Source organism: Phyllobates terribilis, unplaced genomic scaffold (genome assembly GCF_046119375.1).
Source record: "Phyllobates terribilis strain yellow unplaced genomic scaffold, ASM4611937v1 Scaffold_3__8_contigs__length_932513732, whole genome shotgun sequence".
Lineage (NCBI taxonomy): Eukaryota > Metazoa > Chordata > Amphibia > Anura > Dendrobatidae > Phyllobates > Phyllobates terribilis.
Genome location: NW_027362763.1, coordinates 441,481,231 through 441,497,395, shown reverse-complemented (window position 1 = coordinate 441,497,395; position 16,165 = coordinate 441,481,231). Strand labels below are relative to the sequence as shown.

Below are 16,165 nucleotides of genomic sequence, written 5' to 3'. Positions count from 1 at the left end.
AGCGCAGAACGGGAAGATGCCGGCGCGCGTGAGGAGTCCGGAGCAGCGGCAGCAGGTGAGAAGTGAGTACTTGATTTTTTTTTTTAATTGTATGGAGGCATGGGGCATTATATGGTGGGGTGGGGTGGGGGTGTGTGTGACATCCTGCATGGGGCATTATAAGCGAGGGGGGTGTGTGACATCCTGCATGGGGCATTATAAGCGAGGGAGGGTGTGACATCCTGCATGGGGCATTATAAGGGAGGGGGGTGTGGCATCCTGCATGGGGCATTATAAGGGAGGGGGGTGACATCCTGCATTGGGCATTATAAGGGAGGGAGGGAGTGTGACATCCTGCATGGGGCATTATAAGGGAGGGGGTGTGACATTCTACATGGGGAATTATAATGAAGGGTTGTGTGGCATCCTGCATGGGACATTATAAGGGGGGGGGGTGACATCCTGCATGGGGCATTATAAGAGAGGGGGGTGTGACATCCTGCATGGGGCATTATAAGGGAGGGGGGTGTGAGATCCTAAATGGGGCATTATAAGGGTTGGTGACATCCTACATGGGGTATTATATGGGGGGAACAGCCTGCATGGAACATTATGTGGGGGGAACAGCCAGTGTGGGGCATTATGTGGGGGGAACAGCCTGCGTGGGGCATTATGTGGGGCAAACAGCCTGCATGAGGCATTATGTGGGGGGAACAGCCTGCATGGAGCATTATGTGGGGGCACAGCCTGCATGGAGCATTATATGGGGGCCAGTATTCTGTATGGAGCGATTCGCCGGTTTCTGAGCTATTGTAGAATTTACAATAGATATCACTCATGTAATGTAAAAAGTGAAATCTTTGGCATTGTACTATATATATATATTTCTCTGCGGTATCTGTGCATCATGAATCGTGGTATGTGTTAAAGGGGCCCACTGAGACTCTTTCGCCCGGGGCCCACAAAAACCTGGAGCCGGCCCTGGTGACTAGAGATGATCTAATCATGGTGATGGACATGGACATGGTAGTATGAGAAAAGAAACCTATACAACAAAAAATGTAGGAGCCACTAGCAGCAGCAACAGCAATCCCTGCTGTAGGAGAACGCAGGTGACACTTGATCTCCTTTGCCTGTGGCAACCATATTAGTGAGGAGGAAGTGAAAGGTATAACGGAATATACTGTATGCCACATCAATCTTCTCACAACAGGAAGATGTTATTTCTGATGTTGACACTATCAGCTTGAGTAACTATTCTGCTCAGTCCACCTCTGCTGATATAAGACTTAATGTTATACATAGGAGAATTTCAATTCTGTCAGTGACAACTATATCTGTTTTGTTCCTATAATCCCCTAACACACAGCACCCCAGGGGCTAAGGAATATATTTCACCAGAATAACTTCTTCCAGTTGATTAATTGGAATAGATGAATAGTCAGCCATTATAATTGGCTAAAGGAAATTGAGGTCATAATTAAAATGCTCAGCTGTGTTGCTGGCCCTCTAAGTCGCGGTAGTAGGGGCACTGGCAGTGGTAGTAGCACTCTTCCCCATGGGAAATCTTGAGAATCAGTAGCAAGAGCAAGGAGCCAAGGATATTTTCCTCAATGAGGCAACTGCCAGTGGAGTCAAGAATGATGATTTTCATGATTCTGTGGTGGACAAGATCTGGAAACCAGACAGCAGTGCCAAAAGGATAATGTCATAAGTGGACAAGGGTTTTGGCCTTGGCGATACACAGCAGAGGTGATGTGTGGCTAAAAGATTTCCTGGAGTAAAACCTGCTTCTTCTGCAGGTGGCTCTAGAGCACATGATGCAGAACATGCTGTTGGTGTAGGAGGCGCAACAGTGCCTGAAACCTCTATTTGTGGTGGTTGTGAGTGGTACTTGCAGGCATCTCATGTGTGGAAGATCTTTAGCTTATTGCTGCCAGGCAAATATTTAGCAGTCTGCAGGATGTCCAGGCTCACATAAACTAGAAACGACAGCTCTCCGTGAGCACATGCTTGTCATTCTTTTACCCAGGCCAAATGTTCAACTACTAACTGGTCGGCGTCATCATCACCATCATACCACTGTGTGTGGAACTCTAAGTACTCCTCTTACTCCTACTCCGTCTGTGTGTTGAGGAAACAGTCATATGCTGCCAGCTATCCACCTGTGTGCCAACTAAACTCTCACCTGGTTAATTTTCTGGTGATGCAGTCTTGAAATACCAACTAGCTGCCTTACAAGTATGGATGTTGTGCACTCAGCCTTGCTGGGAGATACCCAGCTGCCATTATGCTCGCAGAAAGGGATTCAAACTCTGTGCTCTCACATGCAGGAGAATGTGGGTCACACTTTCAACTTGTATTTAAGCTCCAAAGTGCTTTGCCCTGTAGATATCTGGAGCTGCAACTATGGGAAGGGACACTACATGAGTTTTATGAAAAACTCCTGAAAATGTGTATAATCAGTGGCACCAAACTTTCAAGTCAGGGAATTTATATACATAAAGCAATCATTGATTAAGTAATCACACCTTGCATTTTAATTGAGAATTTACCCCAATATATTCCGGTTCATATGTGTATAGGAAGCGTTCCACAGCCATCCTAAGTGCTGCTTCCGGTCAATTGGAATGCACGCCAAGGTTGAGAAGCACCACATTACTCCAATCATTGGCGCCTAAGTGAACATGCCCCTGTCACTCTGTATATTATTCCAGACATCACTTCCAGCAAAATGAAATGCAAATGCGTGTCATATGTAGATGAATGTCCCACGCATGTCAAGGATGTCACTTCTGGTCAAATGACACTCACTGCATGTTAGGCAAATCCATCAATCGTCATCTCACAGTGAGTGACACGCAGAACTGACGTAACTTTCGCCCAAGTGGAACTCATGACAAATAGCAGTGATTGAGGGGTACACCCCTTTGATTACGCACTCATCATTCCTAGCATTCTATGGTATATGCCTACCAAAAACGTTTTTAAAACCATACAGCAACATCTATTACACTAGTGACATATAACACAATACAAATCACTCATGATATTTAACAAAGTGAAACAATACTTTATCACCTTATTTACAACTGGGTGACAAGATAATAATACATATCAATCAAACCAAAGTACTTGTTTCCATAGGGTATATTCAGTATGAGTACGTGGCCATATATAAAGATCCACATATGAAATGCAAAGGTATTTTTTGGCAGGTTCATTATTTAAATAAGTTATGATGTCATATATTAGCAACAATCATTAGGAACCTATGCAGTGTTTTTCCAGCATTCCTCACATGTATTAAATCTGTCAAACAGTTGCAAATCATGTTCACGGAGTGACGAAAACTTAAAGCCCGAGCATTCTATAAATACTCGGTGCTCGGCCGAGTATACTCGGCAAAAGGGTTAACCGAACATACTCGCTCATCACTAGCAGTGATATAGCAAGATGAAAAAGAATACAGCGGGGGGGGGCAAAGAAAAAGGGGGAGGAGGGGCAAGAGATTGTTGATAATGGGCGAAGGGAGCTGGAGAAGGATAGGGAGGGTTGGAGGAAGTGAGTAGAAGCGGGAAGAAAAGGAAAAGAAAACATCAGCATAGGTTTTAAATAACATAGCCAAATGTTAGCTGTTCGTTTAAGACATGTGGTGGTACCATATTAATGCGAAATATCCACTTTGCCTCTCTCTGCAGGATCGTCACCACCTCTCAATGGTTTGGCATTTTTCTCAATACCCATGTACTTTACTGATGCCTTGTCTCCCCCATGTACCTCATTAATGTGTCTGTACATCCCTCTTATGTTCCATGTCTCCAAGATGATCTCCTATTAATGTAGGGGCAATGTAATATTGACTCCTTCCCTGTGTGCTTTTTTTCTCTGATTTAATCAGCCATCAACTGCCTTTAACAGCAACCAGTGGAGCAGAGCTCCACCCTTGGCTTTTAACCAATTAAATCCTGCTGTCAATCACTAACAGTGCGATTTAATGCGCACTGGCTGGAAGCACGTCATTAATCCGGTGGGCGTCCCTGTCACATTATCGGGGTTTTTTGTGACAGCTGGGGGTCTGCTGACGACCCCTGTGCCTTTCATTGTGACTCTCCTGTGAACGCCAGCCCGTGGCCGGTGTTTATAGGAGATCGTCATTTCTGTTATACATAGCAGTGCGCTGTGTATAGCACAAGCGATTGGCTGATCAAAGCTTGACGCCTCCTAAGAGTACTATTGAATTAGTAAAAAGTGTGAAAGAAAAAGTTTTTAAAAATCTGAAAAAAAAAAAAAAGTTCAAATCACCCTCTTTTTGCCCGTTTGAACATAAAACAATTAAAAAATAATAAAAATACACATAATTGGTATCACTGCATTCATAAATGTCTGAAATATCAAAATATAAAAACAATCTGATCGGTAAATGACATAATGAGAAAGAAAATCAATACATCAAAATTATGTTTTTTTGGATGCCACCACATTGAAATAAAATGCAACAGGAGGCGATCAAAACACTGCATCTACCACAAGATGGCATGAGTAAAAACATCAGCTCAAGCTGCAAAAAATAAGCCCTCATCCATCCCTAGATCCCGAAAAATGAAAACGCTACGGGTTGCGGAAAATGACATAAGCAAAACATTTTTTTCTTACAAATTTCAGCACTTTGTTTTTACCACTTAAATAAAAAAAACATATACATGTTTGGTATCTGTGTACTCTTTCCGACCTGGAGAATCACACTGCCAGGTCAGTTTTACGAAAAAGAGAAACTAGAAAATAATTGTGGAATTGCACTTTATTTGCAATTTCACCGCACTTGGATTTTTTTTTCCCCATTTTCCAATACAATATATGGTATCTTTCAAAAGTACAACTCACCACGCAGAAAACAAGCCCTCATTTGGCTATATTGATGGAAAAATAAAAAAGTTATGACTCTTGGAAGAAGGGGAGAAAAAAACGAAAGCGCAAAAACAGAAAATTGCAAGGTTATGACAGGGTTATCAGTAGTAATGATCAAGCACTATAGAGTGCTCAGTACTTGAATCGAGCAGGTCAGACGCTCGGACGGGCTCGACTTGAGTAACGAGTATAATGGTAGTCAATTGGAAATTCAAGCATTTTTTCGTGAAGACCCTAATAGGAGAGCTTGGGGCACAAGAAAATCACTGAAATGGATGGAAACAGCACTCAAATCTAAAGGGAACATCATATGAAAGATGTCTGGATGCATCTTTGACTCCCAGCCTCTCTTGGGAACAATGTTGTCAGAGCATTACTACACTTTTACAGACTGACAATAAAACATGCAAAACCAAAGATAAAATGGATTTTACAGATAAAAATGTTAGGAAACATTCTTTCCCATATAACAACTTATATATAAGGCAAAATTAAAAAAAGAAAAAAAAAGCCTAGGAAAAGCAATCTGGAAATGTGGCTGTTTAGTGTTTAAGCCTGTGGGTGGGTGGCTGGGTATTTTAGCTTGCGTTTCAAGGCCTGGGGTAGGGACAGCTGAACACTGCACTGGGACAAACAAGTGGACATGGTTCCTGATGATGCTTGCGAATGTGCAACAACAGGTGCAGGGTGTGAGGCATCTGAGCCTGTTCATGGACAGGGAATTGGCTAGCACATAGCATAGTGGAAGAGGCAGTGGTATCACATGCAGACACTGATTGTGGACCCAGGCGTTCGGTCCCCTTATTTGGGTTGTTTGATGACCTGTGCCTGAGCAAGTTGTTAGTGGTCAGGCCCCTGCCGATCTTGGGACGGGACAGGCTGCAAATGAACATCCGCACTTTCTTTAAAAAAGCGCCAGACTGGGGAATACATAACCCTTGGCCTGGGAACTTGACGTGTGTGGTTGCACTGGGGAAAACTTGACCACTTTCTCCCTCTGGCCACCCCACTACCTCTTCCTGCCTGTTGTGGTGCTGCGGATCCCTCCCACTCTGCACTGCTGGCCTCATTCTGCATGGCACCTTCCCAGGTTGGGTCTGTAACTTCATGGTCCACCACCTCGTTTTCCACTTCCGCACTCTGGTCCTCATGACTTGTTGACTTAACAACATCACTTGTTGGCAACTGAGTCTCATCATCATCAACAGTATCTCTTGAGATACTAATGGCATTTCTAAACCGCTATCTTCTTCTGACCATAGCTGCTCAAATATTTGGGCATCACTATACACAATCTCCTCATATCCATCTTGAAACTTGCAGGGCGAGAGGCCATAATCAATAAATGTAAATGTAAGGAGCTCCTCGAAGTGTCCGAGTGTGGGATCACTTGTCTCCTGGGACTCAATGATGGGAGAATGGGATATCATGTGAGGATTGTGTGGTCCAGACTCTTGGCTAGGGAGACTGGACAGTGTGGAAGACGGGGTGGTGCAGGGAAACATATTGGAAGCATTATCTACCATCGAACCAACCACCTCTTTGCACTGTTCTGGGTTCAAGAGTGGTGTTCCGCGGCCCCCTGCAAAAGTGGGACGGGAAGCTAGATTTTGTGGATGAGCATGTTTGTTGTGCTCCTGCAGCAGGCACAGTTTCACCTGACCCGCAACCTCAGCCTCTGCGTGCACCATCAGCAGCACGTCCACTTCTCCGTCCCTTACCTCACACCTTGCACATTTTAAATTAGGTATATATTTATATGCCTGCAAACTTGCCGGTATTAATAGGGAAAAGAAAATATGTAGCCCTGAAAAGGACTTTTCTTTTAATGATGTAGCAGCGGTATACAGGTACTCCAATAGCAGTATTAAACACGGCCTTTATGTCTGTAATCCAAAATTATCCCTCTACTGAATGTAGGCAACATCAGTTTTACTAGATAAAGAAAAATATTTAACCATGAAAAAGACTTTTCTTTTAACACTGCAACAGTGGTATACAAGTACTGCAATAGCGATATAAAACACTGCCAATCCTGTATACATGCTCTGAAATATGCTCTCCCTCCTATAACAAATCTCCCTGAACTGCTTCCTGAGGACAGTGTGCCAAGCATCGGATCACCGGGTCTTATATACAGTGGTGGCCAAAAGTATTGGCACCCCTGCAATTCTGTCAGATAATACTCAGTTTCTTCCTGAAAATGATTGCAATCACAAATTCTTTGGTATTATTATCTTCATTTAATTTGTCTTCAATGAAAAAACACAAAAAGAATTGTCCTAAAGCCAAATTGGATATAATTCCACACAAAACCTAAAAAAGGGGGTGGACAAAAGTATTGGCACTGTTTGAAAAATCATGTGATGCTTCTCTAATTCGTGTAATTAACAGCACCTGTAACTTACCTGTGGCACCTAACAGGTGTTGGCAATAACTAAATCACACTTGCAGCCAGTTGACATGGATTACAGTTGACTCAACCTCTGTCCTGTGTCCCTGTGTGCACCACATTGAGCATGGAGAAAAGAAAGAAGACCAAAGAAATGTCTGAGGACTTGAGAAACCAAATTGTGAGGAAGCATGAGCAATCTCAAGGCTACAAGTCCATCTCCAAAGACCTGAATGTTCCTGTGTCTTCCGTGCGCAGTGTCATCAAGAAGTTTAAAGCCAATGGCACTGTGGCTAACCTCCCTAGATGTGGACGGAAAAAAAAAATTGACGAGAGATTTCAACGCAAGATTGTGCGGATGGTGGATAAAGAACCTCGACTAACATCCAAACAAGTTCAAGCTGCCCTACAGTCCGAGGGTACAACAGTGTCAACTCATACTATCCGTCGGCGTCTAAATGAAAAGGGACTGTGTGGTAGGATACCTAGGAAGACCCCACTTCTTACCCCGAGACATAAAAAAGCCAGGCTGGAGTTTGCCAAAACTTACCTGAGAAAGCCTAAAACGTTTTGGAAGAATGTTCTCTGGTCAGATGAGACAAAAGTAGAGCTTTTTGGGAAAAAGCATCAACATAGAGTGTATAGGAAAAAAAATGAGGCATTCAAAGAAAAGAACACGGTCCCTACAGTCAAACATAGCGGAGGTTCCCTGATGTTTTGGGGTTGCTTTGCTGCCTCTGGCACTGGACTGCTTGACCGTGTGCATGGCATTATGAAGTCTCAAGACTACCAACAAATTTTGCAGCATAATGTAGGGCCCAGTGTGAGAAAGCTGGGTCTCCCTCAGAGGTCATGTGTCATCCAGCAGGTCAAATGACCCAAAACACACTTCCAAAAGCACTATAAAATGGTTTGAGAGAAAGCACTGGAGACTTCTAAGGTGGCCAGCAATGAGTCCAGACCTGAATCCCATAGAACACCTGTGGAGAGATCTCAAAATGGCAGTTTGGAGAAGGCACCCTTCAAATATCAGGGACCTGGAGCAGTTTGCCAAAGAAGAATGGTCTACAATTCCAGCAGAGCATTATAAGAAACTCATTGATGGTTACCGGAAGCAGTTGTTCGCAGTTATTTTGGCTAAAGGTTGTGCAACCAAGTATTAGGCTGAGGGTTCCAATACTTTTGTCTCGCCCATTTTTGGAGTTTTGTGTGAAATGATCAATGATTTGATTTTTGCTTCATTCTCTTTTGTGCTTTTTCCTTGCAAGCAAATTAAATGAAGATAAAAATACCAAAGAATTTGTGATTGCAATCCTTTTCAGGAAAAAACTGAGTATTTTCTGACAGAATTGCAGGGGTGCCAATACTTTTGGCCACCACTGTAAGACCCCAGGATGCGATGCAGCCGGCCAATCACAGTAATGCCAGTATCCAACATGGCTATGGCATTACCGTGTTTGTCAGGCAATCTCTGCATGTTTATTGGCTGTCTAACAGGTGCCAAACATGCGGGACAAGGGCTCGAGCACCCGTGATACTCGATCGAGTAACGAGAGTTCCCAAGCACCCCGATGCTCGACCGAGTATCGGGAAGTGGCGAGCATGCTCACTCATTACTTGTTCACAGACATAACTACAGCTTTGATTCCACACACCCCCCTCATTCTTTTCATGCATGCAAGGTAAAGAACTGCTAACCAGTCTTACGACCTGGATGCAGTGGGGGCAAAAGTCATTCAGTGGACAAGTTGCTTTTAAACAGGGAGAGGCATGTTTGATAAATATTTGTTTTATGTTTTGCCAGGCAAGAATAATTGAAATGAACAGTCTATTCTGAACATAGCCACACCTTCCTCAAACAGGTATGCATCTTAAAGAAATGTTGTACACTTAAATAGAGTTGAGCCACCCCCGTAGTGTTCGAGTTTGGTTTGGTTCGTCGAACACCCGTATGTTCACCGAACTGTTCGTCGAACTGTTCGTCGAACACCGTTAAAACCAATGGCAGGCAAACAAAAACACATAGAAACACATAGAAACACATAGAAAACACCTTCAAAGGTGTTCGAAACCTGACAAACTGCTCAGAAGACACAACTAACACATGGAAAAGTGACAAGTATATATAGTCATGCGAAAAGAAAAGAGGTGGAGGAGTAAAAGGAGGGGGAGACACAGATATAGGCATGTCATGCCCTTCTAAAACCAAAAAAGTGCGAAGCTGACACGGCCAGTCCGTTCCTGCCCGTGCGACCTCCGTGTCGCCGGGTTTGTGCCAGAGCTGCGGTGGACCCTGACGGCCAGCCCCCCTCTCCCAATACTGGTGCCTGTCCGCTGGTGGGTCGAGTGAGCCCCCCTGCGGTGGAGGCAGGTCTAAGCTTTTTAATTAAAATTGTCTCTGTAATTTGAATGAGTACACTTTAAATCCTTTTACAAGGATCTATTGGAGGGCAAGTCTGATGCCAGCAGCCATGGGAATTCCAGCTCCAGTGGCGTCCACTAAAGCTACTGCAGTTAAAAAGCTTTTATAAGGATCGAGCTTGGCGGTCCACCACAAGGCGTCCTACCGCCAGTCCCAGCCCCTGTGCCTTGGGGTGCCTCCCCGATGCTCTTCTCTGAGTGTCCCGGGGGCCCGAAGCATTTCCTTTGAAAAAATTAAGTGTCAAAACTACAGGTGGTGTAGCTTGCTTAAGAGGTGGGATAATCCGCTGACTATCAGACACTGCTTCTAGGTCCAAAGTATTTCCTGGGCTAGATGCAGTTAAAAATTTGTAATTAGATCTACAGGCAGTAGCTACTCTGCTGACTAGCAGACACTGCTACTAGGCCCAAAGTATTGCCTGGGCTAGATGCAGTTAAAAATTTGTAATTAGATACTCTCGTTGCATGCTGAGAAAGCATTCCATAGAGTCTCCTGGCACGCCATATATTATTCTCTTTAAAAGCTTGGGGTAGGGGTCTAGGGAACCCTTTTATAGCCAAAATCATGGCCCTGTATCGCAATCCGTCAGCTAGGCTGAAGATAAATGGAACATTTTCATCACCTTTCATAATCACCAATGGGACAAGGCAGGGGTGTCCTCTGTCCCCTCTCTTATACATCCTAGTGATGGAGCACCTGCTCTCATCAATTCGCGATAACCCCAATATTAGGTGGATTGAGGTGGGAGGCACCGAGTACAAGTGCTCTGCATTTGCTGATGATGTCCTAGTATATATCACTGAATCACATATATCCATCCCTGCTGTTATGGCTGAAATAGATCACTTTGTTACATGGTCAAATTTTAAAATCAATGCAGTGAAGTCTGAGGACCTCAATGTCTCCCTCCCCAAATCCATACAGGATTCCATCCAGTCGAACTTTCCCTTTGCTTGGCCCTCACAGGGTATCAAATACTTAGGAATTCGTATTCATAGAGACCTCTCCCGTCTATTTTATCTTAATATTGGGCCCTTTATTGAGCAACTCCATAAAGATCTTACTTCTTGGACGGTGAAGGATTTTTCCTGGTTCGGCAGAATAAGTATACTAAAAATGAACGTCCTACCTAAACTCTTATACCTCTTCCAAACCATTCCCGTGGTAATTACCTCAAATTTTTGGAAAAGACTACGCAGTAGCTTTTGGTCTCCCCAGGATGACACAGGTGGGGCAGATTGTGGTTGTCCCGGCCCGCTAGGCTGCTTTGTAGCACAGTGAGCTTCGCACTGCAACTTATGCTTCATATCCATTTGATGGTTCATGCATGAAGTACTCAAACTATGTATTTTTTGGCCTCTACTTAGCTTTTGGTGACAAATGTTACAGATAACACGAGTTGGGTCATCCTTAGCGATCTGAAAAAATGCACAGGCTATGCAAGGTTTAGAGCCAATGCGACTCTGCTACTAGCAATACTATCAAATGATTGGCTGGGTTAGATGCAGAGCGTCTGGGTTTGGTTGGGGGTCCCCACAGTCTGCCTAGGCTAGATGCAGTTAAGACATGTGGTGATACCATATTAATGCGAAATATCCACTTTGCCTCTCTCTGCAGGATCGTCACCACCTCTCAATGGTTTGGCATTTTTCTCAATACCCATGTACTTTACTGATGCCTTGTCTCCCCCATGTACCTCATTAATGTGTCTGTACATCCCTCTTATGTTCCATGTCTCCAAGATGATCTCCTATTAATGTAGGGGCAATGTAATATTGACTCCTTCCCTGTGTGCTTTTTTTTCTCTGATTTAATCAGCCATCAAGTGCCTTTAACAGCCACCAGTGGAGCAGAGCTCCACCCTTGGCTTTTAACCAATTAAATCCTGCTGTCAATCACTGACAGTGTGATTTAATGCGCACTGGCTGGAAGCACGTCATTAATCCGGTGGACGTCCTTGGCACATTATCGGGGTTTTTTGTGACAGCTGGGGGTCTGCTGTCACAAAGCGATTGGCCGATCAAAGCTTGAAGCCTCCTAAGAGTACTATTGAATTAGTAAAAAGTGTGAAAGAAAAAGTTTTTAAAAATATGAAAAAAAAAAAAAAAGTTCAAGTCACCCTCTTTTTGCCCGTTTGAACATAAAACAATTAAAAAATAATAAAAATACACATAATTGGTATCACTGCATTCATTAATGTCTGAAATATCAAAATATAAAAACAATCTGATCGGTAAATGACATAATGAGAAAGAAAATCAATACATCAAAATTATGTTTTTTTGGATGCCACCACATTGAAATAAAATGCAACAGGAGGCGATCAAAACACTGCATCTACCACAAGATGGCATGAGTAAAAACATCAGCTCAAGCTGCAAAAAATAAGCCCTCATCCATCCCTAGATCCCGAAAAATGAAAACGCTACGGGTTGCGGAAAATGACGACATAAGCAAAACATTTTTTTCTTACAAATTTCAGTATTTTGTTTTTACCACTTAAATAAAAAAAACATATACATGTTTGGTATCTGTGTACTATTTCCGACCTGGAGAATCACACTGCCAGGTCAGTTTTACGAAAAAGAGAAACTAGAAAATAATTGTGGAATTGCACTTTATTTGCAATTTCACCGCACTTGGATTTTTTTTTCCCATTTTCCAATACAATATATGGTATCTTTCAAAAGTACAACTCACCACGCAGAAAACAAGCCCTCATTTGGCTATATTGATGGAAAAATAAAAAAAGTTATGACTCTTGGAAGAAGGGGAGAAAAAAACGAAAGAGCAAAAACAGAAAATTGCAAGGTTATGACAGGGTTATCAGTAGTAATGATCAAGCACTATAGAGTGCTCAGTACTTGAATCGAGCAGGTCAGACGCTCGGACAGGCTCGACTTGAGTAACGAGTATACACTGTGTTCCAAATTATTATGCAAATAATATTTTCTCAGATTTTCCCAAATTACCTATATGAATTGCAGTCATTGTAATTTTCCAGTCAAATAACTATTAGAGTACAATTGAAAGGTTTTTGTACAAACTGCCTATGATAACAGTAGATTTAAAAAAAAATAAAAACTCAAACTGCACTCAAAATGCATGTTCCAAATTATTAAGCACAGCAGAGTTTTCAACCTTTTCATTTTAATAAAGAACAAAAAAATTTTAATTTTTGAAATTATAAGCATTAGCAGGTTATTACAAACTGAAATCAAACAGTTTCAACTCAAAACTTTATTCTAGGTGATGTAACTTTTGCACATAGGACCGCTTGTTCGTAAGGAGCTTCTGAACTCTCTCGTCCATTGAATTTGTCAGGTTTTGGATGGTTTCTGCTTCAATTGTTTTGCATGAGGACAGAATACCCTCCCAGAGCTGTTGCTTAGATGTGAACTGCCTCCCGCCATCATAGACACTCCTTTTGATGATGCTCCAGAGGTTCTCAATGGGGTTGAGGTCAGGGGAGCATGGGTGCCACACCATAAGTTTGTCCCCTTTTATGCCCATAGCAGCCAGAGATGCAGATGTGTTATGTGCAGCATGAGACGGGACATTATCATGCATGAAAATGATCTTGCTGCGGAATGCACAGTTCTTCTTCTTGAACCATAGAAGGAAGTGCTGTTTGAGAAACACAACATACATTATGGAATTCATCTTTACCCCTTCAGGTATCCTAAAAGGGCCGACAATCTCTCTCCCCATGATTCCAGCCCAAAACATTACTCCACCTCCTCCTTGTTAGCGCCGTAGCTGTGTTTGAATGGGGTGTCCATCAACCAGCCATCATCCACTCCATCCATCTGGACCATCGAGATCATTTCATACATGATAATGCCCAGTCTCATGATTGAAAAAAATTGACGAGAGATTTCAACGCAAGATTGTGCGGATGGTGGATAAAGAACCTCGACTAACATCCAAACAAGTTCAAGCTGCCCTACAGTCCGAGGGTACAACAGTGTCAACCTATACTATCCATCGGCGTCTGAATGAAAAGGGACTGTGTGGTAGGATACCCAGGAAGACCCCACTTCTTACCCCGAGACATAAAAAAGCCAGGCTGGAGTTTGCCAAAACTTACCTGAGAAAGCCTAAAACGTTTTGGAAGAATGTTTGGAAGACTACCAACAAATTTTGCAGCATAATGTAGGGCCCAGTGTGAGAAAGCTGGGTCTCCCTCAGAAGTCATGGGTCATCCAGCAGGTCAAATTATCCAAAACACACTTCCAAAAGCACTATAAAATGGTTTGAGAGAAAGCACTGGAGACTTCTAAGGTGGCCAGCAATGAGTCCAGACCTGAATCCCATAGAACACCTGTGGAGAGATCTCAAAATGGCAGTTTGGAGAAGGCACCCTTCAAATATCAGGGACCTGGAGCAGTTTGCCAAAGAAGAATGGTCTACAATTCCAGCAGAGCATTATAAGAAACTCATTGATGGTTACCGGAAGCGGTTGTTCGCAGTTATTTTGGCTACAGGTTGTGCAACCAAGTATTAGGCTGAGGGTTCTAATACTTTTGTCTCGCCCATTTTTGGAGTTTTGTGTGAAATGATCAATGATTTGATTTTTGCTTCATTCTCTTTTGTGTTTTTTCCTTGCAAGCAAATTAAATGAAGATAAAAATACCAAAGAATTTGTGATTGCAATCATTTTCAGGAAGAAACTGAGTATTTTCTGACAGAATTGCAGGGGTGCCAATACTTTTGGCCATCACTGTAAGACCCCAGGATGCGATGCAGCCGGCCAATCACAGTAATGCCAGTATCCAACATGGCTATGGCATTACCGTGTTTGTCAGGCAATCTCTGCATGTTTATTGGCTGTCTAACAGGTGCCAAACATGCGGGACAAGGGCTCGAGCACCCGTGATACTCGAACGAGTAACGAGAGTTCCCAAGCACCCCGATGCTCGACCAAGTATCGGGAAGTGGCGAGCATGCTCACTCATTACTTGTTCACAGACATAACTACAGCTTTGATTCCACACACCACCCTCATTCTTTTCATGCAAGCAAAAAGAACTGCTAACCAGTCTTACGACCTGGATGCAGTGGGGGCAAAAGTCATTCAGTGGACAAGTTGCTTTTAAACAGGGAGAGGCATGTTTGATAAATATTTGTTTTATGTTTTGCCAGGAAAGAATAATTGAAATGAACAGTCTATTCTGAACATAGCCAACACCTTCCTCAAACAGGTATGCATCTTAAAGAAATGTTGTACACTTAAATAGAGTTGAGCCACCCCCGTAGTGTTCGAGTTCGGTTCGGTTCGTCGAACACCCGTATGTTCACCGAACTGTTCACCGAACTGTTCGTCGAACTGTTCGTCAAACACCGTCGAACACCGTTAAAACCAATGGCAGGCAAACAAAAACACATAGAAACACATAGAAAACACCTTCAAAGGTGTCCGAAACCTGACAAACTGCTCAGAAGACACAACTAACACATGGAAAAGTGACAAGTATATATAGTCATGCGAAAAGATAAGAGGTGGAGGAGTAAAAGGAGGGGGAGACACAGATATTTGTAATTAGATACTCTCGTTGGATGCTGAGAAAGCATTCCATAGAGTCTCCTGGCACGCCATATATTATTCTCTTAAAAAGCTTGAGGTAGGGGTCTAGGGGACCCTTTTATAGCTAAAATCATGGCCCTGTATCGCAATCCGTCAGCTAGGCTGAAGATAAATGGAACATTTTCATCACCTTTCATAATCACCAATGGGACAAGGCAGGGGTGTCCTCTGTCCCCTCTCTTATACATCCTAGTGATGGAGCACCTGCTCTCATCAATTCGCGATAACCCCAATATTAGGTGGATTGAGGTGGGAGGCACCGAGTACAAGTGCTCTGCATTTGCTGATGATGTCCTAGTATATATCACTCAATCACATATATCCATCCCTGCTGTTATGGCTGAAATAGATCAGTTTGTTACATGGTCAAATTTTAAAATCAATGCAGTGAAGTCTGAGGACCTCGATGTCTCCCTCCCCAAATCCATACAGGATTCCATCCAGTCGAACTTTCCCTTTGCTTGGCCCTCACAGGGTATCAAATACTTAGGAATTCGTATTCATAGAGACCTCTCCCATCTATTTTTTCTTAATTTTGGGCCTTTTATTGAACAACTCCATAAAGATCTTACTTCTTGGACGGTGAAGGATTTTTCCTGGTTCGGCAGAATAAGTATACTAAAAATGAACGTCCTACCTAAACTCTTATACCTCTTCCAATCCATTCCCGTGGTAATTCCCTCAAATTTTTGGAAAAGACTACGCAGTAGCTTTTATTCTCCCCAGGATGACACAGGTGGGGCAGATGGTGGTTGTCCCGGCCCGCTAGGCCGCATTGTAGCACAGTGAGCTTCGCACTGCAACTTATGCTTCATATCCATTTGACGGTTCATGCATGAAGTACTCAAACTATGTATTTTTTGGCCTCTACTTAGCT

At 43.0% G+C, this 16,165-nt stretch overlaps 1 long non-coding RNA gene across 3 annotated transcripts in view; it reads left to right on the top strand.

Annotated features, from left to right (window-relative positions):
* Positions 1-16,165, top strand: part of LOC141259550 (uncharacterized) — a 348,768-nt gene that overhangs the window by 58,532 nt on the left and 274,071 nt on the right. For all 3 annotated transcript variants that reach the window (XR_012318436.1, XR_012318434.1, XR_012318435.1), the window contains exons 2-3: positions 9,084-9,141; positions 14,847-14,905. This is a non-coding gene — a long non-coding RNA (uncharacterized lncRNA). The remainder of the gene's footprint in view (positions 1-9,083; positions 9,142-14,846; positions 14,906-16,165) is intronic.